We start from the raw sequence: 27,612 nt of genomic DNA, 5'->3' as shown, positions 1-27,612 counted from the left end.
CTATTCCAAATAATGCTGCTATGAAAATACTTGAGTAAATTTCTTGTGGTATGATTGAGCATCCTTTGGGTATATGCCTAAGATTGGTATAGCTGGGTCTTGAGGTAGATTGATTCCCAATTTTCTGAGAACCTTCATATTGATTTCCAAAGTCCTGCACAAGTTTGTACTCCCAACAGCAGTGGAGGAGTGTTCCCTTTGCTTCATAGCCTCTCCAGCATGAGCTGTCACTTGTGTTATTATTGATCATAGCCATTCTGACAGGTGTAAGATGATATTTCAGAGTCATTTTTATTTGTATTTCCCTGATGACTAAGGATGTTGAGTAATTCTGTAAATGTCTTTCTGCCATTTGAGATTCTTCTGTTGAGAATTCTCTGTTTAGATCTGCACCCCATTTTTAAATTGTATTATTTGGTATTTTGATGTCTAGTTTCTTGAGTTCTTTATATATTTTGGAGATCATCCCTCTGTGAAATGTGAGGTCACTGAAGATCTTTACTCATTCTGTAGGTTGCCATTTTGTCTTATTCACCATGTCTTTGGCCTTTCAAAAGCTTTTCAGTTTTAGGAGGTCCCATTTATTAATTGTTGCTGTTAGTATCTGTGCTACTGGTGTTATATTCAGGAAGTGCTTTCCTGTACTAATATCGTCAAGGTTACTTCCCACTTTCTCTTCTATCAAGCTCAGTGTAATTGGATTTATGTTGAGGTCTTTGATCTACTTGGACTTGAGTTTTGTTCATGGTGATAGATATGGATCTCTTTGCATTCTTTTACATGTCGACATCCAGTTATGCCAGCACCATTTGTTGAAGATGCTTTCTGTTTTACATTGTATAATTTTAGCTTCTTTGTCAAAAATTAGATGTTAATAGATGTGTGGATTTATGCTAGGGTCTTTGATTTGATTCCATTGATCCTTGTGGCTGTTTTTATGCCAATATCAAGCTGTTTTAATTACTATAGCTCTATAGTAGAGCTTGAAGTCAGGGATGGTGATGTCTCTGGAAGTTCCTTTATTGTTCAGGATTATTTTAGCTGTCATGGTTTTATTTTTCCATATGAATTAAGTATTGTTCTTTTAAGAACTGTGAAAAATTGTGTTAAGATTTTGATGGGGATTGTGTTTAATCTGTAGATTGCTTTTGGTAAGATTGCCATTTTTGCTATGTTAATCCTACTTATCCATGAGCATAGGGAATCTTTCCATTTTCTGATATCTTCTTCAATTTCTTTCTTTAATGACTTAATGCTCTGGTCATGCAAGTCTTCTACTTGTTTGGCTAGCCTTACACCAAGGTATTTTATATTATTTGTGGCTATTTAATGGGCATTGTTTCTCTGATTTCTTTCTCAGCATGTTTATCATTTGTATATAAGAGGGATATTTTTTTTTTTTTTTTTTAGTTAATCTTATATCCTGCTACATTATTGAAGGTGTTTATCAGCTGTAGGAGTTCCCTGATAGAATTTTTGGGGTCACTTTTGTATACTATCATATCATCTGAAAATAGCAAAAGTTTGACTTCTTCCTTTCCAATTTGTATCTCCTTGATCTTGTTTTGTTGTCTTATTGCTCTACCTAGAACTTCAAGTACTATATTGAGTAGATCTGGATAAAGTGGACAGCCTTGTCTTGTTCCTAATTTTAGTGGAGTCCCTTTGAATTTTTCTCCATTTAATTTTATGTTGGCTGTTGGCTTACTGTATATTGCTTTTATAATGTTTAGGTGTGTTCCTTGTATCCCTTATCTCTCCAAGAACTTTATCATGAAGGGGTGTTGAATTTTGTCAAAGGCTTTTTCAGTATCTAATGAGATGATCATGTTTTTTTTTTTCTTTTAGTTTGTTTATATGGTGGATTATATTGACAGATTTTTGTCCATCACTGCATCTCTGGAATGAAGTCTACTTGGTCATGGTGGATGATTTTTTTTTAAATGTATTTTTGAATTCAGTTTGCTACTATTTTATTGAGTATTTTTGCATCAATGTTCATGAGGGAGATTGGTAATTCTCTTTCTTTGCTGCATGTTTGTGTGGTTTGGTTATCAGGGTAATTGTAGCCTCATAAAAAGAATTTAGCAAGATTCCTTCTGTTTCTATTGTGTGGAACAATTTGAGGAGTATTAGTATTAGCTCTTCTTCGAAATCCTGGTAGAATTCTGTGCTGAAACTGTCTGGCCCTGGGCTTTTTTTTCATTGGGAGACTTTTAATGACTGCTTCTATTTCCTTAGGGGTAATAGGTATATTAAAATTGTTTATCTGGTCTTGATTTAATTTTGGTATACGGTATCTATCAAGAAAATTCTCCAGGTTTTTTTTTTTTTTTTTTTTTTTTTTTTTTTTTTTTTTTTTTTAGATTTTTTTCAATTTTATGGAGTACAGGTTTTTGAAGTATGACTTGATGATTCTCTGGATTTCTTTACTATCTGTTGTTATGACTCCCTTTTCATTTCTGATTTTGTTAATTTGGATATTCTTTCTCTGCCCTTTGGTTAGTTTGGATAAGGGTTTGTCTATAGTGTTGATTTTCTCAAAGAACCAACTCTGTTTCATTGATTCTTTGTATTGTTCTTCCTATTTCTATTTTATTGATTTCAGTCCTGAGTTTGATTATTTCTTGCTGTCTACTCCTCCTGGGTGAGTTTGCTTCTTTTTGTTCTAGAGCTTTCAGGTATGCTGTTAAGTCACTGTGTGAGATTTCGCCACATTCTTTATGTAGGCACCGTGCTGTGAATTTTCCTCTTAGCACTGCTTTCATAATGTCCCATAAGTTTGGGTATGTTTTGCATTTATTTTTACTGAATTCTAGGAAGTCTTTAATTTCTTTCTTTATTTCTTCCTTGACACAGTGGTGATTCAGTTGAGAGTTGTTCAGTTTTCATGAGTTTGTAGGGTTTCTGTAGTTTGTGTTGTTGAATTCTAATTTTACCCCATGGTGATCTGATAGAATACAGGGGGTTATTTCAATTTTTTTTGTATCTGTTGAGATTTGGTTTGTGACCAAGTGTGTGATCAATTTCGGAGAAGGTTCCATGGGGTGCTGAAATGGTATATTCTTTTGTGTTTGGGTGAAATGTTCTATAGATATCTATTAAGTCCATTTGAGACATAACATATGTTAGTTCCCTTATTTCCCTGTTTAGCTTCTGTCTGGCAGACCTGTCTATTGGTGAGAGTGGGGTATTGAAGTCTCCCACTATTAATGTGTGTGGTTTGATGTGGTTTTATTTAAGCTTTAGTAATGTTCCTTTTACAAGTGTGGGTGCCCTTATATTTGGGGCATAATGTTCAGAATTAAGACTTCATCTTGATAGATTTTTCTTGTGCTGAATATGAAATGTCCTTCATCCTTTTTATAATTTTAGTTTGAAGTCTATTTTGTTCAATATTAGGATAGCTACACCAGCTAGTTTCTTAGGTCCATTTGATTGGAAAATCTTTTCCCAACCCTTTACTTGGAGGTAATGTCTGTCTTTGAAGTTGAGGTGTGTTTTTTGTATGCAGCAGAAGGATGAATCCTGTTTTTGTATCCATTCTGTTAGCCTGTGTCTTTCTTATAGGTGAATTGAGTCCATTGATATTAAGAGATATTAATGACCAGTGATTGTTAATTCCTGTTATTTTTTCGTTTTGCTGCTTGTAGTGGTTGTGTGTGTGTGTGTGTGTGTGTGTGTGTGTATGTGTTTCTCTTCTTTGGTTTTTGCTGGTGTGAAATTATCTATTGCCTGTGTTTTCCTTGGGTAGGAGTTTTCCTTCTAGTACTTTCTGTAGGGCTGGATTTGAGGACAGGTATTGTTGAAATCTGGTTTTGTCATGGAATATCTTGTTTTCTCCATCTATGGTGATTGAAATTTTCTCTGGGTATAGTAGTATGGGCTGGCATCCGTGGTCTCTTAGTGTCTCCAAAATGTCTGTTCAGGACCTTCTAGCTTTCAGAGTCTCCATTGAGAAGTTGAGTGTAATTCTGACAGGTCTGTTTTTATATGTTGCTTGAACTTTTTCTTTTGCAGCTCTTAATATGTATGTTTAGTGTTTTGATTATTATATGGTGAAGGGACTTTTTTTTTTTTTTTTTGGTCCAGTCTATTTGGTGTTCTGTAAGCTTCTTGCACCTTCATAGGCTTGTCCTTATTTAGGTTGGGAAAGTTTTCTTCTATGGTTTTGTTGAATATATTTTTTGTGCCTTTGAGCTGGAATTCTTATTCTTCTATATCTATTATTCTTAGGTTTGGTCTTTTCATGGTGTCCCAGATTTCCTGGATGCTTTCTGTTAAGAATTTTTTGGATTTAACATTTTCTTTGACATATGAATCTATTTCCTCTATCATATCCTCAATGCCTGAGATTTTGTCTTCCATTTCTTGCATTCTGTTGGTTATGCTGGTTATTCCTGTTCACTTACTTATTTTTTCCATTTCCAGAATTCCCTCAGTTTGTGTCTTCTTTATTGCCACTATTTCAGTTTTCAAGTCTTGAACTGTTTCCTTCAACTGTTTGATTGTCCCCCCGCTTAATTTCTTTAATTAAGGAATTTATTGATTTCTTCCAATTTTTGTTTGTCTTTTCCTTGATTTCTTTAAGGGAATTTTTTATTTCCTCTTTAAGGGCCTCTATCATCTTCATAGTTATTTTTTAAGGTCATTTTCTTCAGCTTCATCTGCATTGGGATGCTGAGGTCTTGCTGTTGTAGGACCACTGGGTTTTGGTGGTATCATATTGCCCTTTATGTTGTTGCATGTATTCTTACACTGCATTTATCCATCTAGGTTTGGGATAGTTATAGGTCCAGGTGTTGATTCTTGTGATGTCTTTGTTGGATTGGTCTTTTGTTCCTTTATTATCTGTTTCCTTTTTGACTTTTGGCCTGAATGGCCAAGGGTTCTGGTGGTTGGCTGGTCCTCAGGTCCAGTATGGTTGTCTCAGCTGAGCTTTGTGGAAGTTTAGTGGCCTAAATGCAGCATATCCTCCTGTTCTTGTATGGGCTTTACTTTTGCCTGTGGAGTCTGTTCTTTCAACTGGTGTTGCTGGTACTTGTGCCTGTAGGGGCTCCTGATGGTGCGTTGGATGGTTGGCCAAGGGAAGGATGATGGGACCAGTGGGTTTGCATGGTGGAGGGGGTCGTAGAGGTTACAGAGTTCAGTGGTTGTCAGAGGTGGTAGTGCTGGGTAACTGGGGGACTTAATTCAACAAAGCCACAGACTTATATTTAAATTTTTCCTCAGGAATTTTCTAGTAACAAACCAGGTCTAAAGCATCTTCAGAAATGGGGCATATTATGTGTGATTATTTTTCTTCTTAAGCTATATCCCCAAGTTTTTCAGATTCTCAAGTAAGAGGCCAGAGTGGATAAGGAATAGAGCCAAGTGAAGTAGGTGTCTGAGCCATGACTAAAGCTATTGCGAGATGTCGTTTTTTTATTCAGGAATTAGGGGAGAGTCAAGTCATAGAGTTTAAAGTCCTCACACCTGGCTTTCCAGGATGCACATTTTCCTATATAAACCAGAGTTTTGGTTTCTTTAGTTAAGACAACACGTTCCTCCTTCCCCTTATATTTTTGCTCATTAGTGTATTTCTCGAGCTGTTTCCATATTATTCTTTTCCTTTCTGTGAAATGGTTTTTGTTGTGTGTGGTTTTTTGTTTTTGTTTTTAAACTTGGGACCACCAAGTTGTAAGGTGTATGTTTTTAACTGACAGTCATACCACTGGTGAACTGTCAAGTTGAGAAAGAGTGAATTGCTAGTTTGTCTTTGTTTTTAAAATTAAATTAATCCTTGATAAGAGTTGCTTTTCTAGGGGTTAGTCCTTGACCACTATAGTTTGATGCCCTCTCCGTTTTGGTTGACCTGTCTCAGCATCGGGCCTGTTACTCTCCATGACTAACTGTGTAAGTGCTTATAAAGGAATAAATTGCTTTTCTATGAAAAAAAAAAAAAAAGACCACAGGTCTCTCACCTGTTGGCTGGCTGCTGAGGACAGCCTAGATCTCTTTTAAAAAGCTATGTTGAGGATCATAAATGACAGCTAAAGAAAGGTGCCCTCAGACTTTGGAACAAGGAAGGTTGTGCCCTCTGGGTACCATTAGTGGCCATCATTACTTGACCAAGTGCTATGCGGGCACTATGCTACCCACTTCCTGAAACTTTATATATACCTTCATTCAGGCTCCCTTGTCAGTGTTTGTGCTCGAAGTGGGACGTTGGGTAGCTATGCAGATTATAGATCATTTCTCTTTAACATAACATGAAATGCAGAAAGATCCATAGTATAGATATCACTATGAGAGTGTTTGTTGAACTATTCCTTCAAATGGATGAAACATGGGAGGTAACCCAAAAGCCCAACAATAGGGAATTTGATAAACAGATGATGCTTTAAAATGTCAATGCAGAAAACTCATGATGGCATGGAGAAACACACACACGTGACAGACCAACAGTGGGTACCACATGATGCCATTTTTAAAAGTTTTCATGTGCATAGAAAATTGAGTAGTAAAGACATACTCTAGATGTTAAAAGTGACAAAAATTAATGTTAACTGTAGTTATTTTTGGGTGGTAAAAATGGTTTCATGTTAATGAATTTTCTTACCTTTGCTTGAGAAATCTTCTACAATAAACATGTATGGTGTGGGTTATTTATAAAAATGGTAACTGTGAGAAGGGGTGGGGGCTGAAGACAAACAGGGAGCCCAGGGGGCATTAAGAGCGAGGGCAACATGGTTAGATGGCTCCTTGAAATAGTGGACAATGGCGTTGTCTCCTATGACTGACCTCTTTCTCCTCTTTGTATTTCTTAAGATTTGACTAATCCTCTGCTCAGGGGCTAAGCACTTTAGGTATGTTTTTGTTTTCATACCACCACTGCCAGATGTTTCTCTAACAGGCACCGTTTTTGAAATCCTGTTACTAATTTATGAACTTTCTAAACTATTCACTCAGATGCATCACTCCTAGAGTTAAGTGAAACACAAGATAAATAGAAAACAATTATGGTGATGAGAATAATCAAATCACATGAAAAAAATTACAGCTATCTTACTCGAACCTCGGACAAAGCTAATTTTATTATGAAGGTGGGAAAACGTGTGCTTCTGACTATAAATCATGTTGAAATAAACTCAGGAGCTGCTGTGCTATCAGTTTCTCTAATATTATTGGGGCGGTGTGACTGAAATTATAAGGGTATAATGTGATTAGCAAAGGGCAGGGTTGGTAGGGTCAGGCAGGCTGCATGGGCAGGCCCAGGACCAGTGACATAATTTGCAGGGCTCAGTGAAAAATAAAAAATCAGGGCTTGTTCAAAATGATTAAGAGTCCTAAGAGTGTGATATGAAGTGTGCTAAACCACGCAGAGAACCCTTTGACATTCACGGTCATATGTGGTTACTCAGGTTGTGCATCCATGAAGCTGGTGGCTGTGGGAGTTCAGGGCACAGGTCCGTCATCACCTAGGCTACCAGGCCAGCTACACATTCCCTCTAAACTTCATGTCACTCACCCTTAAAACCAAGAAGGTATTTTTCAGAAAACGCTTTGTTGCGAGTGACAGGGATCCAGACCCCAGTGGTATAAACAATAATTTTTTTTTGGCTGAGGTAACAGTTGGGGGTTGTAATGGTCTAACCCTAAAGCATACATCACTGAACTATTTTTGAAATAGCCACATAATAAATACTTTCAACCTATGAGCCATGTGACCTCTGTCATAACTGTTATATAAACCAGATCTCAAAAGTAGCCAGAAAAAGATGTCAGTGAATAATAACATGGTTGTCTTCCTGTCAAACTTTATTGTGGAGGATACATGTGAGTTTTAGACCAATTTCATGAATTATAAAATATTCTCTTTCTTTGTTTCTTTCCCCAACTGGATGAAAAATGTCACCACACTTAGCTCTCAGGCATCGCAGGATCAGATGGAGTTTTACCCGTAGGTGGACTGCTTGGGGTTGAGGATGCAGGTGTCATCTGCCGTTGGTGTCTCTCTGCATCCGTCTCATGTGGTTCCGTTATCTTCTGCTGATGCTCTCCCTCTTTCCTTCCACATAACCAGGTGAGTGGGGTCAGGCAGAAAAGAAGAAGCCCCTCTTACTGCTGCAGGTCGGCTTTCTTAGAGGAACAAGTTCCTTTTCTGTCTGCTAGGGTCTGCACACGCTGTCTTCTTTGATTGGGTTGATTCAGCTATGGCTTTATCACACATCAATTTTGGGGAGAAATAGGTAGAATATTTTATTTGGCCATTGTGTTTGATTTTTTTTATTGCTATAATAAAAAACTGAGAGGACATTTAAAGGAAAGAAAATTTATTTTGGTTCATGGTTTTATTTTAGGCTTGGCTGATTCCATTGTTGTGTGTCCAACATGAGGCTGAGCATCATGGAGGGAAGTATGTGTTGAAGTGAAGCAGCTCATTCCAGGATGGATGGAAAGCCGAAAGGAGAGATACAAGAGGCCACGACAAGATATATCCCCAAAGACCCCCACCCCAGCGACCCACTCTCTCCAGCTATGCCTTGTTTCCTAAAGTTTCCAGGATTTCTCAATAGTGCCACCAGCTAAGGACCAAGACTTCAACACACAAGCTTAGGAAGGACATTGTATACTCAAATCATAACAGCCAAACCAAGGCTTGTGGTTACATATCCCTAAAACAGTAGTAGAGAAGAAGTTTCATTATTTTGTTATCCCTATTAGAACCACATGAGTTAGGAGAAACTTCACTTTATACCAGTGTGTATAGAGGTATTTGCCCCGCCCATGACCTTGGGCTATATGGCCCGAAGGAGGCAGTACTTCTTGTCATTGTACATGACCTCTTAAAAGAAGGGAGAGGGGTCAGGAGGCCCCTTCTCCCGGCTTCCTGCTTCCTGGTGTGATCAAACTGCCAGGTGGATTCACTCTCAGTCATATCAGAGGACAACTTCAGCTGTTTACTCGGTTCTGTATTGGTGAGTGTATTTCCTCAATTTATACCCTAATAAAATCCCTAATACTCCTTAAGCAGACAGACTCCTGTGGATTTCTCAATTTAAGTGTGAGGCAAGACACATAGAAAGGGGGAAAATTTTCAAAGGTTGCCCCTAGGAAGATGATTAATATAGTCTTTAAGATTCTTATAGTAGAGGAGATGGTTCAGTGTCTTAAAAAAATAAGATGTTACATGATAGGGCAGGTCAGCTGACATTGACTTCTGGTTCCACATGTGCACACATGAGAGTGCACACACTATCCTTATGGTAGTATATTTGAAAGAATGGTTTCCAGAGTGTGTGAATACTATCTCAATGCTGTGCTTTAAAAGAGCCTCACAAGGCAGCATATGCCACTCTGACTTTGGAGTTGTATTTGCAACCATCCACCCATTGTTGTGGGAGGGACAAGTTCTCGTGGTCTTCTTTCCTTCCTCATTCACCTCTGCCAAATGTCTTGAAAGACTTCTCCATTGTCTGTTGATTCCCCTCTTTCACCACTCTTAACAAGTGGCCACTTCACTTCCGCTTCTTCTGGGCTTGGTCACTACACCTCTCCAGATGGCCACACCTTTGTTTTAAATTCTTTAAAATGGGCCAGATTTTAAACAGTTGTGTTGCCTTATGCTTCATGTCTCGTCATTTGGGTTTCTTCATTCCCCCCATCAGTGCAGTGTCGTTCATAACAAGTTTGGGACTACCCCTAACCCCCTAACTCCTAAAGTAAGTAGGGACATAGAAAGGACGGATCTTGCTGTCCCTTTTTAGAGTGGGGGCTGCTGACACAGAAGTGTTTAATGACTCATTGCTGGCCCCTCATTTGGTATCTGGGTAGGATATCTGGTATACCTGGTGGGACTTGGATGCAGTCTCTGCCAGTCCCTGTTTTGCCCAGGTGCACCTCACTATCTTACCAGCGTCACAACCACCTTCTCCTCCACCCTACTCTGGTCTTGATCTTCCTCCCGTATGGAACTGACACTTGTTCTCTCTAAGCCTCTCTTCTTGGGCAATAATTCCTACTTGAGAGGACTGTTAGAGGTCTTCCCAGATCTCTGTTCTTGATGGAGTCATCACTTCCATAGTCCCTGAACCCAGCCTGCTCAATGCCTCTGTGTGGCTTTAATCAAACTGGGCCTGTGATATGCTTCATTCTCTGATGAGAGGGCCCTGGTCCTCTCCTACACTTTCTTTTTTACCATTTGCTGGGAACACGGATGACAAACATTTTCTATTAAAGTGCAGTTAAATTGAACACATGTAACCCAGTGACCCCGCCTGGCTACCTGAAGATGGTACAGAGTAGAGCTTCTGCAGGCCTCCTGACTACTTATCTAGCTCCCCAAGATCTCCCATCTCCAACCTTTGGGTGACCAGAATTTGTTCAAAGTAGAGCAGGTAGAACTGAAGAGCCATGGCAGAAGGCAGTGTTGATTCGTGGAGAGTGTCTGTCTGTACAGACAGAAGTGGCTTCTACAAGACTAGCATTAGAACCTCTACCCTCAATACGAGTTCCACAAGAGGAAACGAGGTCTCAATCCTCTTATAACATAACCCTCGCCTCGGTGCTGTATATACAAAGAAAAGAAAGATACAACTAACAAACAGCTCTCAATTCCCAGCACAGAAACAAAATCAACACAAAAGCTAAGACTTGTCCTTCCCTCATTACTGACCCCACAATATTGAACTGCAATGAGAATGACCTTCCAGAGAAAGGGATGGTTATAACTGTGTTTAACAACCTGAGGATGAGAAAAACAAAGAACTGGATGAAATAAGAAAGCCAATCCACAGTATGGAAATTGAATTCAGTAGAGATAGAGTTGCTGAAGAAAACCCAAATTGAAATGATGATGGAAATACAAATCCCAATAAGCAAAATTAAAACTTCAATGGAGGGCCTGGAGAGATGGTTCAGCAATTAAGAGCACTGATTGCTCTTCCAGAGGACCTGAGTTCAATTCCCAGCACCTACATGTCAGCTCACAGCTGTCTGTTCAAAGACCCTAGCCTGTCAGGCTTACACCCCCAGGCCTCAGGAAAAGAGAAACTTCAAGCACCAGGAAATGAGAAACTAAAAATCTAGTTCCAAGGGCAACCTGACTTAGCCATTGTTCAATCTTCCCTGCAACCATATAACAATGTAAAAAGATTTCTGTTAAGAGATGTACTCAACTGTGACTGGGATAGTTGCGGGTGTTCCAGGAAGGACCACCGTGACCTGTGTGTAAACTCCACTCCTGCCTTGATAACCCCCTTGAGGTTTCAGGAAAAAATGTACCTGTTGACGTAACTGTACCCCTTCTGTGATCACTCTGTACCCAGACCATGATCTTGTGAAACGAAATTGTATGGGAATTGTAATCTTATGGCTTTTGTGGGTTTTTCCTTTAAAAACTCCCATGTGGCTGCAGTAAGAGGCGGCTCTTAAACGAATGGAAACACATGAACTATGAACCAAAGGCTGAGGGGCCCCCAGCTGGATCAGGCCCTCTGAATAGGTGAGACAGTTGATTGGCTTGATCTGTTTGAGAGGTATCTAGGCAGTGGGACTGAGTCCTGTGCTCATTGCATGAGTTGGCTGTTTGAAACCTGGAGCTTATGCAGGGACACTTGGCTCAGTCTGGGAGGAAGGGACTGGATCTGCCTGGACTGAGTCTACCAGGTTGATCACAGTCCTGGGGGGGCGGGAGGCTTTGCCCTGGAGGAGGTGGGAATGGGGGATGGGCTGGGGGTAAGGGGAGGGGGTGGGAGGGGGGAGAACAGGGGAACCCATGGCTGATATGTAGAACTGAATGGTATTGTAAAATAAAATAAAAGGAAAAAAAATACAAAAAAAAAAAATGAGGTGGTTCTTGCTCTTAGGAGCGGAGTTTGCCCTTCTATATAGAAGCATAATAAATCCTCCTGCTATTGCATCAACTGGTCTGGAGTCTGGGTTCTTGGGGTGCCCACTTGAGACCCTAAATTTTGGGGTCCAACATCTGTAACTTTAATTCTAGGGGACCAGACACCCTCACACAGGCACACATGCAGGGCAAACACCAATGCACATAAAATAAAACAAAAATAAAAAAAAAATAAGTTAAAAAAACTGCTCTACAGTCACTGGGTAGTGGTGGCACATACCTTTAATCCCAGCACTCAGGAGCATTGTGAGTTTGAGGCCAGCTTGGTCTATAGAATGAATTCCAGGACAACCAGGGCAGTTGCATAGGGAAACCTTGTCTTGAAAAACCAAACCAAACCAAACAAAAAACCCCCAAAATCCAACCCAACCCAAACCAAACCAAAAAACCGTTCACTGAAAAGCCTCATCAGCAGAATGGATAATGTGGAAAACAGAGTCAGGGCTGGAAGACAAAGTAGAGGAATTAGATCACTCAGTAAATAAGTGAGAAATAAAACAGCAACAACAACCAAAGAACAGAGCATGGGAAAGCCTTGGACACCATGCAAAGACCTCATCTTTGAATTATGGGCAAGTGAGGAGGAGGAGGAGCAGGAGGAGGAGGAGCAGATCATCATTGTGAAGATGTAAGAATTTTTAAAATAAAATCATATAAAAATAACTCCTAAACCTAAAGAAAGAGATTCCCATTCAGATACAAAAGACTTACAGAACAGCAAATAGATATAAGCAGAAAAGAAACTGCACACAATACATTATAATTAAAAATACAGATTAAAAAAAGGAGCTCAGTATGCGACCCGATGCTCTGAGTGTGACAACAAGCATGTACCCTAGTACATGCTTCTTCTTGCAGGTACAGAAAAGGACTTTCTCAGCAGGAGTCCAGAGCACAGGCAGTAAGAGCTACAACTGACTTCCATGAAACCACAAAGCTTCTGTTAAGTGAAGGAAATGATCACTGGAGTGAAGAGGTGGCCTTCAGTAGGAGCAGTTCTTTAGTATTTATACACCTGGAATGGAGTTAGTGTCTAGAATATAGAAAGAACTCAAAAAACTAAAAAGAAAACAAGCAACACAATTAAAAACTGGGGCATGGACAGGCTAGCCTGTGGTGGCGGCGCACGCCTTTAATCCTAGTACTTGGGAGGCAGGGGCAGGCGGATCTCTGTGAGTTCAAAGCCAGCCTGGTCTACAAAGTGAGTCCCAGGACAGCCAGGGCTGCTACACAGGGAAACCATGTCTTGAAAAACAAAAACAAAAATAAATAAAAAAAGAGAAATGGAACTAAGAGAGTTTTCAAAAGACAAAATACAAATGACCAAGAAATATTTTTAAAAAAATGTTCAATATCCTTACTGTTGTGGAAAAGAAAATTAAGACTAATTTGAGATCTCATCTTACCTTAGTCAGAATGCCTAAAATTAAAAAAAATGACAACAAATGCTTTTGTGGATGTGGAGAAGGGGGAATTTTATTCTTTGTTGGTGGGAGCTAATTTGTCTTTGTTCGTAGAGCAGCCACTACGGAAACCAGTATGCTAAGCCCCTCAAAAGACTAGATAGTTCCCATGTGATCCAGCTATACCACTTCCTGACATATTCCCAAAGCGTCTACCCTACTACAGAGATACTTGCTCATCCATGTTCATTGTTGCCCTATTCACAATAGCCAGGAAATGGAAACAGCCTAGATATCCATCAGATGATGAATAAGATAATGAAACTGTGGTTCATGTATACAGAAGACTATTATTCAGCTACAAAGAAAAGTAAATTTATTAAATTTGCTTGTAAATGCATTATGCTGGAAATACTCATTCTGAGTGAGGTAACTCAGACTCAGAAAGGCAAATCCCACCTGATATCACTCACGTGTGGTTGCTAGCTTTGAATCTTGATACGTGCATGTTTAAATTAGAGTATCAGTAGAAAACAGGAAAAGGGCATTTGAGAAATTTCAAGGGGAGAAGATAGAATGCAGGTGTATAAAGAGGGGGTGGTGAATAACGGCACAAGAAGGGTTAAGTCGGGTGGAGATGGGAGGGCAGTGTAGAGGGGGGAGTGTGCGGTAGGATGACCAACCAGTTGCCGTATAAATCAGGTGCTGTAGAAACCACCACCGTGAAAACTTCCTAAAATGTACACATATAAAGGGGTTTAAATGGAGTTATTTTTATAACAGGAGGGACCTTCCCTTCCCCAGATACCATAGGCTATCAAAGTGCCCAGTGACAACTTCAGATTACCTCTTTTTGAATTGGTGACCATTGGGATCCCACTGACCCCACAAACATTACAGGCTTTTGCTTTGCTGTTTGCTACCCTATAGAATTTGAGAGCAATACTCTACTACTGAAGATATCACATACTGGAATCACAGTACATGGAGAAATACTGACCTGGAATCTTCAGCCCTACTGGCTATCTTTCATGGTGCTGGAAGGTTCTATGCACACTATTGAGGGGGAAAAGTCATCAATATCTTACACAGCTGTAGACACTATATGCTAAAAATAACATCTTACTTTGCAAGATAGAACCACTGGAGTGATACTGGCACACACATTACTGGAGTAACCAACCACTTTCTGCTTGGATTTAAAGCTCACGCCACATGATACACGTATTTGGTTTTGTTGATGAGGCCAAAAGCCCATGGCTAGTCACAGACTCTGGGCAAGAACCTAGTACTTTTATTCTGTTAAATGGTCATAGTAATAAACTAGGCCCTAAGTTCTTATCTTTATATCTTTATGTATCTATATATATCTTTATATATTAGTGCATTTCTAAAACCTCATCAGATAAACTTCTTTTCATAGTAGATGACAATTCATACAGAGATTTACAAACAGTCAACTTGAAGACAATTAGAGACTGTGGAGTGCTCAGCTTCCCTCCCACTAAGTCTCAGTGGTTATCAAAGATGAGAGGCAGAAAGATCTTAGGAGCCAGAGGGGATAGACATCTGTAGAAAAACAGTGTTTGCCAGGTGTGACAGCACAACAGTACACATGAACACATCCCTGCTATGACGTCATGTACAAGACCTGTACAAGACCAAACCAATCAAAATACGGAGTGGATGGGGAAGGACTCATGAAGTCTCACCCCTATCTTAGGAGCCATTGGCAATTGAGAGCTACTGGGGCAAGGAGAGTGCCGTGGTTTGAATAAGAAAAGCTCTCATAAGCTCATATATTTTAATGTTTAGTTACCAGGGAATAGCACCATTTGAAAGGATTAAAAGGATAAGGAGGTGTGGCCTTATTGGAGGAAGTATGTCCCTTTGAGGGCTTTGAGGTTTCAAAAGCCCATGCAAAGCCCAGACTCTCTCTCCTCTCTCTCTCTCTCTCTCTCTCTCTCTCTCTCTCTCTCTCTCTCTCTCTCTCTGCCTACAGATCATGATGTAGCTCTCAGCTACTGATCCAGTGTCTCCCCAAGTGCCTCCATGCTCCCACCATGATGGTAATGGACTAAACCTCTGAAACTGTAAGCGAGCCCTCAATTAAATGCTTTCTTTTATAAGAGTTGTCATGGTCATGGTGTCTCTTCACAGCAATAGAATAATGACTAAGACAGAAGTTGGTACTATTGACTGGGGTATTGCTGGGATAGGCTTGACTATGCTGTTTTTTAGAGGAATATGGAATATTTTGGGACTTTAGACTAGAAAAATGGTTGGATGTTTTAAGCAGAGCTTAATGGGCTGTCCTAGTAGGGACATGAAGGACAGTGCTGAGTGTGATTTGAACTGTGGGGGCCCAATTCAAGAACTTTCAGAAGGGAAGAATATTAGCAAGTAGCCTAGAGACCATTATTATCATATTTTGGCAAAGAATGTGCTTGCTTTTTGCCCTTGTCCTAAAAATTTGCTTGAAGTTAAATGGATGACATTTGGATTAATGGCACTGGCAGAGGAGACTTCAAGACAACCTAGTACTGACTGTGCCACTTGGTTGTTAGTGGTCACTCTTAGGCACATCTATAATGAAAAGGAGCAAGCTAAGCAAGCAAAATAGGTATTTTAAGGAGAAAAGGAATACCAGGAAGTGTAATGTTGGAGCCAAGTCCAGTGCCCAAGGAGATAAAATGTTTAAACAAAAGCCAGATGCTAAATTAATAAAGGGAATGGTAACCTCAGGGCAAGACCCTGCCCAGCTTAGCTTCCAACTTGAGGAAAGGGAGTGCAGGCAAGCGTAAGCCGAGAAGGACACCACCAAAAGCAGAAAGCTGGTGCAAATGGATTTGAATGAATGGACCAAGTTACAGCCCAAGCAAGCAGAACTTGGCAGCTTTGGCCACATGATTCTGGTTTTAGTGTCAAGAATACAAGAAAGGGGTTGTGGTATCTCCCTCTTTGACAAAGAAAAGCTGCTGAGGCCAGCCATGTGTCAAGGGTGTCCCAGCTTCGAGGCCCCGAGAGACCACTGTATGAAGTTGTAAGGGTGAAGCCAGGATGTTGGAGACCCCAAGATGTTGCAGATGCCAGAGTTGTGGGGTACCTGCTGAGCAAAGATGCAGACTGGGTATGGAAGCAGACCAAGAAAAGAAAGGGTGCTGCAGCCACTAAAGCTGAAGAGCTCTATGACCTCAGACATGGAGATGCAGAATCTGGCATTTATCCAGCTGGTGTTCAGTCTAACTTTGATACCATATTTCCTCACTATGCTTCCCTTTTTCTCTTTCAGAATGGTAATGTATATTCTGTGCCATTGTATGTTGTAACTATGTGATCTGCTTTTTGACTTTGATTTTACAGGTGGTTACAGTTAAGAGAATGCCTTGAGTCTCAGAAGAGACTTTGGATTTTTAAGCAGTTTTGAGACTGTGAAAAACTATGGAGACCTTTGAAGTTGTGCTAAATGCATTTGCATTATGATATGGCTACAAGCCAGTGGGGGCTAGGGAGTGGAACATGGTGGTTTGAATAAAAATGGCCTCCATAGGCTCATATATTTGAATGCTTAGTCACCAGGGAGTGGCACTATTTGAAAGGATTAAAAGGATTAGGAGATGTGGCCTTGTTGGAAGAAGTGTGTCACTGGGCATGAGCTTTGAGGTTTCAAAAGCCTATGCTAAGCCCAGAGTCTCTCTCTCCTTGCCTACAGATCACGATGTAGCTCTCAGCTACTGCTTCAGTGCCTGCCTGAGTGCCTCCATGCTCAAACCGTGATGGTAATGAACTAAGCTCTGAACCTGTAAGTAAGCCTCCAGTTAAATGCTCTCTTTTGTAAGGGTGGCCTTGGTCATGGTATTTCTTCCCAGCAATAGAGTAGTGTCTAAGACAAAGAGTCAGTTTTCTTCAGGGATGTGAGCCCTGAGAGTTACTCATAATTAGTAGATGGTCCCACAACCATGTACTAACAGGCAGAACCCAATGGACTCAGTGGCAATCAAATTAAAGAAAAGCCTATGAAGTTGGTAGAAAAAATTAGTGAGGGGCATAGTGGAGGAATTGGAGGGAGAAATTGGGGTGGATTTGATCAAAACATATTATATGTATTTATGTATGAACATGAAATACTAAATCTCATTCTGCATCAAGAAATAATTTGTAAGAAGGCAACTCATGGAACTGGAAAAATATTGATTGGGAAGTCTTTTTTTGATAGTGGATTAGTCTGCAGAATATTTAAAGAACTTCTACGACTTTACAGCAATAATTCTAAACAACTCAATTCACAAATAGTGAAGGACTCACATAGACCTATCTTCAAAGATGGCAGAGTCTTTAAAAAAATGCACAAAAGATGTTCAACATTGTTAGTCATTAGATAAATGCAAATAAGTTTCAGAATAAGAATTCTACCACCGTTGAATAGCCATTCTGGAAAACTGCCTCTTCCAAAAGGAACTCCAGAATATAACAAGTATTGACATGGATATGGACAAATCAGAAACTTTGTCCATGGTTGGTATAGCTATTATGGAGAACAGTATAATGGTTCCTATAGAAAGCAAACAAAGAATTATCATATGACCTATGATTGCCCAATATCTATACCAAAGCATCTATACCAAAATAACTGAAAGGAGGGACCTAGATATTTATATAATGTTCACAGCACCATTATTGACAAGAATAGAAAGGTGGAAATAAACCCAAAATGTCCATCAACAGTGGAAGAGATAAACAAAATGTCCTACACACACACAATGGAATATGGAATAGAGAGTTATTAAATGCATATGACTTCCATCTGGGTATGAACCAGGTCTGGAGATGGGTAGTGTGAATGGTCTCAAAGCAGTGTGCAAGTACTTAATGACACGGAAATGCACCCTTAGACATGGTTACATGGTAAATTTTACATTATATGTACTTGGTCACCATTAAAAAAAGTCAAAAGAGGGCTAGAGAGAGAGAACTCCGCCAGTCAATTCCTTGCCTTGCAAGCATGGGGCCTGAGTTTGATACCCAGTACCATATAAAAGCCAGACCTGGTGGCTCGAATTCCCAGCCCTGGGAAGATGGGGATAGGCGAATACCTAGTTGGCCTTGCTTGCCAGATCCAGGCCTGTGAGAGACCCTGACTCAAGAGAATGAGGTGGATGGTGTCTGAGGAATGAGATCTGTGGTTGACCTTTGGCTTCCACATATATGTGCACTTAACATGCATATGAACCTTCATACACAGAGGTACATAAATACACATGAATGGGGGCATGGAGGAGGATACAACTGAGTCAAACTGTATCCCAGAGGTCACATGTAATTTTTGTACTATTTCTAGTGGTGGGGTAACGTGATGCTTCACCTCCAGAGACAATGGGCCATAAAATCCGAGCCCCTCGCTGCACCTTTCCAACGAGTCACCTTGGGCAGGTTACCGAGCCTGTTCTCCAGCCCGGGAATTGACAGGTGAACGTGGCTCCAGCTCTGTGGGCCTGGCTATGAGCGTGTGACAGAGATGGCTGAGATCTCAGCCAAGTGTCTGAACTCCAGTGGGCCTTCGGTGAGGTAGTATCAAGACTGCACATATTTTATGTGTGCTAAATAATGGAGGTGATTTGTGGAGCTTCACAATGAGTTCTTTGCCTCCCGAGCTGTCACCTGGGATGGAAGCTTTGTGCAGTCATCTGTTGTCACAGCCGTGCGGACACTTTATGTCTCTGTTTACTTTAGCCTCTGTCTGCCATCATCTGCCTAATGACACGGGTCTGCCAAGGATGAGTGAGACCCATAGGTGAGGTCCGTCCACTGACCTGGCTGAGAGCAGTCATAACTCAGCAGCAGTGCTGTGTGGAACATTTGCATCTTCTACTGCGGTCCACGCCCTTATGGGACTGCGAGGACTTGGAGTTAATGCTACTTAGGGTAAACATGATGATATGATGAAGCCAGAAGCACCTGGAATATTATTTGATTAGGAAAGACGTCTGCATCCACATCTACGAGGCTGATCTTGTCTTCTTGGCGATTCCACAGAGCAGGTCTGAAGACAGAGTTCCCGTTGTCCTAGGATCAGCATCTCGGCCTTTTGGGCTTTCAATGTGGAGAATATGTTCCTCTGCATTTGTTTATTAGGAATTTGGGAAATTTCACCCTTTGAAGTTTACCTTTTTGTGATCTATGAAGAATGAACAATGAATCAGGTAAGTAAGGACATATTTAACCCATGTTTGTGAATCATTGTTTTTTTTCATTTTAGGATTTAACTATGCTAATTTTCAGGATTTCCCTAAAATCTTTTAGTTAAAATTGTCTTATTTCTTTTTTCTTTTTAGTTACTTTTTAAAATTGATTGTTTGGGAATCTCACATCATTCACTAAACTCCCAGGCTTCCTGTATCTGCCCCTTTCCCTGTGGGCCACTCCCACCCGCCCCGCAAAAAAAAAAATCCATTTTGTGTTGTCCATGTATTTACTGGAGCATGGCCAAATTGCTAGTGGCCAGCCCCCATGGGAGGATGACTCTTTCTGCGGAAGACATCAGCAGGGCTGAGCAGGGCGGGGCTCGCTTGCAGGCACCCGCTCCACGCTGGTGGGGGGCGGGGCCCGCTCTCCTGTCGGGATGGGCGCTGGCGCTCCTGAGTCCTGCCTCCGCCAGCAGCCTGGTTCCTTTTCCATCTCTCCTCTGCTCCTCAGCAATTTTCTTCCATTAGGCAAGCAAGTACGTTTGCTTGTTTGTTTACTTGTTTTTGTTTTTCCCCTCTAGTGAAAACTAAGACATAAAGCAGTGATTATGCATGGAAGAATGCGTCACAAAGCCTGTAGTAGAAAAGCGGCCTAGGGAAGGTAGCTGCAAGGGTTAGGAGCATGGACTTTGGTGTCACATGGACACGATCCAGTCCCAACCTTGTCACTTACTGGCTGAGTCACTGGAAAACGTCTCACTCTGCAAACCTCAAGTTGGGTTTTTTTGTTTGTTTGTTTTGTTTTTGTTTTTCGAGACAGGGTTTCTCGGTGTAGCTTTGCGCGTTTCCTGGATCTTGCTCTGTAGACCAGGCTGGCCTCGAACTCACAAAGATCTGCCTGCCTCTGCCTCCCAAGTGCTGGCATTAAAGGCATGTGCCACCACCAAACGTATTTAAGTACTTATTTCTGAATACTCTATTGCCAAGGCTGTCCTGAACTCCTGAGATCAACTGAGCTGTCTGCCTCAGAAGCTGGGACAAGCATATATCATAATTCTTGGCTAGCCTCAGATTTCTGATGCATGAAATGCAGAGGATTCTAGCCGTTTTCTAGGAGGAATAACACAGTGTTTCTAGCTGTAAGGTCAGAAGCCAAACCCAAAATAACAGGAAGAAAAATTGCAGATGTCCTGGGTAGGTATCAGGTACAACTGAATGCAGGGGGACCCAGGACCATCATGATCCTGCCTCTCCCATGTCTAGGGTTTGCTTCCGACGGTCTCGGCTTCACCGCCAAGCTCCCTCTCCAGCTTCATGCTAGCCTTCACATTTCTGTGACCAAACACAATTTAAAGGAGACGTGGTTTGAAGGGCTTTTAAGCTCACAGTTTTAGAGGTTATATAGGCCATCGTAGTTGGAAGGGAATGTAGGAGCTGAGGGGCTTACCTCGAGGTGACCATGAAGAAAATAGAGAGGAGAGGGAGAGGTAGAAGAGGAGGGAGGGAAAGGTGAGGGGAGAGGGAGGGGATCCCATGTTAGCAGGCTTTCTATCCAGGCCCCACTTTATGGAATAATACTCCTGATAAATCCCCTTGAGCAATCCTCTGTGGGAACACCTGCATCAGCACCACCCCAGAATATGCTTCCCAGTCTCCTAGGTGGTTCTCAGTATAGTCAAGCTGACAATCAGGGTTAACTGTCAAGTTGTCTTTGTAACAGACCAAAGAAGGAAGTTCTCCTTCCCAGTAGTTCCAGAAAACGCAGGACTAGCCCTGACGGATTCAGCTCACCATTTCTGGACAATGCTCTAGTCAGGAAGGTAAGATGAGTTTGGGAAGCCCAGGCTGGGTGACCATGGACTGAAGCTTCACATACCATAAGAGTGTGTGTGTGTGTGTGTGTGTGTGTGTGTGTGTGTGTGTGTGATAAGCGTATCAAAAGTTGCCGTTTAGACCTGTAAAAGTAGCTTTGTCCCCACTACATCTAAGGTCGCTCCTGATAACCAGAACCCAGTAACATCATGCACTGAGAATAACACGACAGTCCTAAAACCCCACGACAGTCACTGAACAGTACGTAAGCAGACACTAAGAGCAACACTCTGCTCTGCAGAGATGATGCCTTGACGTACCCTGTAGGTGGAGAGTCTTCCCCAGGATCCTGATCTCTGAATCAGAGACTTCTGTTAGAGGCTGGACTGGACCGTCAGCTTAGATACATAGCACAGGTGAACAGCCTTGGGATGATAGGCTTAGGAGTGTAGTTAGGATTTAGAGTGTGAACCTTGTGTGATGACCATCAGCATAATAAAATAGAGCTTCTGTTATACTAACTGTGCATGTCTGCTTTTGCTCACTACAGTGTGCCCGGATGGTAGGGAGAGAAGAGGAAGTCCTTTAAAGTAAAATCGTGATCATACTTTCCAGAAGAAGTGGTGCACGCCAACAGGCAAACATCAGGTATCTGCTAGAGCAGGCCAGCTTTGAAACTGCCATGCAGGAATGCTTGCTGAACTATGCCCATGAAAGCCATTCAGAGGAGAATAAGGAACTTGGTCCAGTGGTACAGGCCTATAATCCCAGCTACTCAGGAGGCTGAGGCAGGAGGATAGAAAGTTTGAGGTCTGCCTCAAAATAAAAAGAGGCTAAAGGATAACTTAGTTGTAAAGCATTTGTCTAGCATGTGGGACACCCTGGACTTACTCCTTATTAACATACACATATGTGCATGTACACACACACACACACACACACACACACACACACACACGTCAGTTTTCCATTTCAACAGAGGTTATAGAGGATAAGCTGTAAATTAGGATCAGAGACATTACCAAAGCCCTGCATATTTGTTACTTCTATTGTTGTTGTGATAAAATACCAGACAGCAGCAACTTAAAGAAGAAAAGCGTTTGGCTAACTCTTGATTCATGGGATAATGGGATCCAGCCCATTTTGGCAGGGAGGATATGGCGGGTTCTCCCGGCGGCAGCAGGTTCTCCAGGCTGGCTTTTCTCTCCTGGGTGACACACTGCAGGTATAGCTCCGTAGGAAGTAGAGTTGAAGCCTATCTCTTAAACGCTCTTCTGCAAAAGCCATTCCTCACCCTAAATTTGCCTCCGGCCAGCCGGGAACCAGCTGTGCAGCACACAAGCTTGTAAGGGACACCATTTCAAGAGCCACCAAAAATACTTGGACCCCCTCACAGCTCTCTCGAGTCACTGGAAATTCAGGGCAGCAAACACCCTTAATAATGACTGTTGTTCAAGTATGTTTTTTTGTGCTGACAGAGGTATCCGTGACCCTTTAAGAATTATTTGACTCTAATTAGGCAGGAGAGTCAATAAATTCATTGATTCCTTGAGGAAGCCAGATTTCTGAAGTTGTCTTGTTTTGGGGTATCTGCCCCAGCATTCTGCATGTGAGTGGGTATGGAGAAAGGAACTTAGTAATGACCTGGTGATTAGTCTAGGCGTGAAAACCAATTAATGGACCAGTCTTGTATGCCAATTAAAACCAGCCGTAATATCAGGATCAGCACTTTGTAATTTTTTTTCCCATTTTAAGGGTATGACCTAGAAAAATAACAGCATTTGTTTTCTTTTAAAATATTTTCATGTTCATATTTTGCTAATTTAGGCTGCCCTTCTCTCATTAACCAAAAGTGGTGTGATTTCACAATACACACACTCTTGAATAGTTATTTCTGCATTCCCACCTGACTTAAAAACTGCGTTTTAAATTTCAATTTTCAAAAATAATTGTGATTTTTCTGGCTTTTCCATCCTAAGGCTTAAGACTTAAGCTCAGATATTTTCTAAATGAACCATGGTAAAGAAAAATACCTTGTGAACAAACTTAAAACAAATAACATCTCACTTTTATTGCATTTTTTTTTTCTCTGTGGAAATGAGAATTGAACTCATGGCCTCATACATGCTAGGTAAGGGCTGCTGCACTGAACTACATTCCCCAGCCTCACAAATATTCTCTGAGGTATAGGCTACTCCAGGTCAGACTTGATTTTCTTTATATACTCCCATCAAGTTATTATTAATAATCCCATTCTTGTCAAAAGACAATGAGTCATACAGTATTTTGGACTAGTTGATAGTGTTTCTTATTTTCTATTATTCATTTATTTGGTGTGCCAATGTAAGTCTGCATGTATGTATTTATGTGTGTGAGCCTATATATATGCATGGTTGCACGTGTGTCATGGTGTGTATGTAGAAGTTAGAGAGGATACTTGCAGGAGTCTATCTTCTCCCGTACATTCTACATTAGCCAATTACAACACTGTAGTTTTTATGGATGCCTAAATGACCATCTGGCTCTATTTTCTCAGGCAAGCAAATGGCCCATATCACAATATCATGTAATACCTCTCTAGATAAGTAAGTTGTCCGTATTGTGGAGAATGCCTTTTCTAGTCATGCAGGCCAGAAAGATGAACAGGCCACCACACTCGATACTATCTCAGCTGTCACTGGTGATGTTATCTGTATGTAATTCAGCTAGTCTTTAAAGGCCAGAATAAATAGGCTAACCCCTCTGATTCTGTTAGGATCATTTTCTCAATGTTGAATTGTATGGTGGATGTGAAAATATCAGTGTCCTGGGTATGAATCTGTTCCAGAGCAGAGGAAGGCAATTGATTGGCTAGGAGGATTGGTAATTGGAGGTAATTTACATGGCCATTTTGGTCCCACAGATTTTTGAAGACAGTATCCTGGGGTACGTTGGCCAACCCTAAAATACACTAATCCTGATTAGTAAAGTAGTGTAGTGATTCTTTAGTATTGTCATAGTAGTGCAAACACCACAGCAATCTAACTCGGGGACATGTCCTGTAATGTCCCCACACGCTCATCTGTACGGATGTTCTGTTTCCATACCCACCCTCTTTTCTGTAGATTTCCTGTTAGGGAATGTTCTCTAGAAATGAAGCTGTGGAGCATGAAGCCTTTGCTATTCAGACATGTTCAGCACTACTCTGTGTACTTGGGGTTCACCCACATTGTTGCATTTATCTCTAGTTGGTTTTTATTATATTCCATGGTGTGAATTGATGCCATTTTGCTTATCTGTTCACACAATGATTGGGTTGAAAAATACTGTTATGAACATTTGGGCACAAGCCATTTGTAGACATATTTCCAGCTTCTTGGTTAGACACTGAAGAGATTTTGTTTTGTTACATGGTAAATTTCTATTCAACTTTTTTTTTTTAAAGACAGGGTCTCTCTATGTACCTCTGGCTGTTCTGGAACTTACCATGTAGACCAACTTACAGAGATCCTCCTGCCTCTGCTTCCCCAGTGCTGGGATTAAAAGTGTGACTAGTACACGTGGCATATTCAGATTTAAAAATAAACTTCCGAACCATTTTCCAATATTTCCAATGAAATAGCCCATTTTATGTTCTCCTAGCAGTGTCTGAGGGTTCTAGTTTTCCTGTCCTTGTCAGCACTTGTTATTTTCTGTCTTTCTGATTACAGCTCTGTCTGTACATGTGACAGTATCCTGCAGGGGGCAGGTCCATCCTCGTACTATTTAGTCACTCATCAGATAAATGATGGCTACTATGTTCTGGTCCCTCAACTAGGTGACAAGTATACAACAAATAAAACAGTGTCCCCAACACCAGTAAGTTCCAAGAGTACTGGAAGTGAAAACAAAACAAACCCAAATAACAACAAAACCCCAAAGTACTACATATGTTTTATTGTCTGTCTTACTCCGGGAACTTTCTGTTTGCTCCTCCTCCTCCTCCTCCTCCTCCTCCTCCTCCTCCTCCTCCTCCTCCTGTGTTGTTTTATTGTGATGTCTTGGCTGGGCTGGGCCTCACTATGTAGATCAGGATGACCTTGAACTCATAGGGCTCTGCCTGCCTCTGCCTCTGATGCTGGCAGGCGTGCATATGTCACTCCTAAGGGACTACCTGAAGTCAGGCGTGGAGATCCAGTGATTTATCTGCAAGGTTATGTGGAAGGCGGGCACTAAAATGGGTAGACCACTGTGTGGACTGATTTGTCACTGCTGGGGTGTGTGTGGGGTAAGTCGACAAAGAGAGCAGAGCAGAGGACGGCCTCAGACACAGAAATGAGGAAGACACATGGAGACGTCCTGGGTCTCTGTTCTGCACGCTCTGGTGCTGTCCCAAGCAACTTCCTTCTCCTCTCATCACTGTTGACTGCCAGTCCCTGTTTTCACTTGAGTCACCTGGAGTAGAATTCTCCTGCTTGTAATCAGAAGAGTTTTGAAGAGAAACAGTCACATTACAAATTTGCAATCATTTCATGCAAACCTCACTCTGAGCCCCTGGAAACTGGATTTCCCCATTGTCCATTCTTTACTACCTTTCTCTTTCTGACTACTGACCCAGTCATTTAATTATCCATATTGCAACCACTGAGCTGCAGAGTCCACCTCATCCTTTCTTGTTGTAGAGTATAATTTTAAGGTGTGTTACTTTTGTTTATATTGTATTTGTTTAACTCTGTGAGGCTGTGTTACTCTGCCTGTCTAACACACCTGATGGTCTAATAAAGAACTGAACAGCCAATAGCAAGGCAGGAAAAGGATAGGCAGGGCTGGTAGGCAGAGAGAATGTATAGAAGGAGAACTCTGGGAGGAAGAAAGAAGTAGTCAGAGAAGGAGGCAGACTTCAGGAACCAGCCACCCAGCTACACAGCAAGCCACAGAGTAGCAAACAAAGAAAGGTAGACAGGAATAGAAAAGGAAGAGCCCAGAGGCAAAAGATAGATGGGGATAATTTAAGGAAAGCTGATTAGCACTAAGCCAAGCTAAGGCCAGGCATTTATTTATTTTTTTAATTTTATTTATTTTATTTTACAATACCACTCAGTTCTACATATCAGCCACGGGTTCCCCTATTCTCCCCCCTCCCACCCCCTCCCCTTACTCCCAGCCCATCCCCCATTCCCACCTCCTCCAGGGCAAATCCTCCCCTGAGGACTGTGATCAACCTGGTAGACTCAGTCCAGGCAGATCTAGTCCCTTCCTCCCAGATTGAGCCAAGTGTCCCTGCATAAGCTCCAGGTTTCAAACAGCCAACTCATGCAATGAGCACAGGACTTGGTCCCACTGCCTAGTTGCCTCCCAAACTGATCAAGCCAGTCAACTGTCTCACTTATTCAGAGGGCCTGATCCAGCTGGGGGCCCCTCAGCCTTTGGTTCATAGTTCATGTGTTTCCATTCATTTGGTTATTTTTTTTCAATAATTGAGTAAAACCGAAATTTATTATAAGCCACAGTCATCCTAGGGACCTCCATGCTATATATATAGCCTCCATGGTTCTATGGGTTGTGGTCTGATTGTTCTTTATTTTATATCTAGAATCCACTTATGAGTGAGTACATACCATGACTGTCTTTCTGGGTTTGAGTTACCTCACTCAGGATGATTTTTTCTAGTTCCATCCATTTGCCTGCAAATTTCATGCTTTCATTGTTTTTCTCTGCTGAGTAGTACTCCATTGTGTATATGTACCACATTTTTTTCATCCATTCTTCCGTTGACGGGCATCTAGGTTGTTTCCAGGTTCTGGCTATTACAAATAGTGCTGCTATGAACATAGCTGAACATGTATCTTTATGGTATGAATCAGCATTCCTTGGGTATATGCCCAAGAGTGGGATGGCTGGGTCTTGAGGTAGTTCGATTCCTAAATTTCTGAGAAACCACCATACTGATTTCCACAGTGGTTGTACAAGTTTACATTCCCACCAACAGTGGAGGAGTGTTCCCTTTGCTCCACATCCTCTCCAACATTGACTGTCATTGGTGTTTTTGATTGTAGCCATTCTGACAGGTGTAAGGTGGTATCTCAGAGTCGTTTTGGTTTGCATTTCTCTGATGATTAAGGATGTTGAACATTTCTTTAAATGTCTTTCAGCCATTTGTGTTTCTTGTTTTGTGAATTCTCCGTTTAGCTCTTTAGCCCATTTTTTAATTGGACTGTTCAGTATTTTGATGTCTAGTTTCTTGAGTTCTTTATATACTGTGGAGATCAATCCTCTGTCAGATGTGGGGTTGGTGAAGATCTTTTCCCATTCTGTTGGCTGTCTTTTTGTCTTATTGACTGTGTCTTTTGCCCTGCAAAAGCTT

Source organism: Peromyscus leucopus, chromosome 9 (assembly GCF_004664715.2).
Source record: "Peromyscus leucopus breed LL Stock chromosome 9, UCI_PerLeu_2.1, whole genome shotgun sequence".
Lineage (NCBI taxonomy): Eukaryota > Metazoa > Chordata > Mammalia > Rodentia > Cricetidae > Peromyscus > Peromyscus leucopus.
The sequence above is the reverse complement of the archived record's forward strand: the minus strand, read 5'-3'. Positions refer to the sequence as shown.